At 28.8% G+C, this 285-nt stretch overlaps 1 protein-coding gene across 2 annotated transcripts in view; it reads right to left on the reverse strand.

Annotated features, from left to right (window-relative positions):
• The window catches only part of kif1c (kinesin family member 1C), a 37,202-nt gene that overhangs the window by 20,709 nt on the left and 16,208 nt on the right, over positions 1-285 (reverse strand). The window lies entirely within an intron of this gene.

Below are 285 nucleotides of genomic sequence, written 5' to 3' on the forward strand. Positions count from 1 at the left end.
TTATTGAAGATCACTTCTTTGCTGAAGATCACTTCTTTAATTAAGATGACTTCTTTAATTAAGATCAATTCTTTATTTAAGATAGCTTCTTTATTGAAGATCACTTCTTTATTGAAGATCACTTCTTTACTGAAGATCACTTGTTTACTGAAGATCACTTCTTTAATTAAGATCACTTCTTTGCTGAAGATCACTTCTTTAATGAAGATCACTTCTTTATTGAAGATCACTTCTTTACTGAAGATCACTTCTTTATTGAAGATCACTTCTTTACTGAAGATCACT

Source organism: Nematolebias whitei, chromosome 1 (assembly GCF_014905685.2).
Source record: "Nematolebias whitei isolate Nwh7 chromosome 1, NemWhi1, whole genome shotgun sequence".
Taxonomy (NCBI): domain Eukaryota; kingdom Metazoa; phylum Chordata; class Actinopteri; order Cyprinodontiformes; family Rivulidae; genus Nematolebias; species Nematolebias whitei.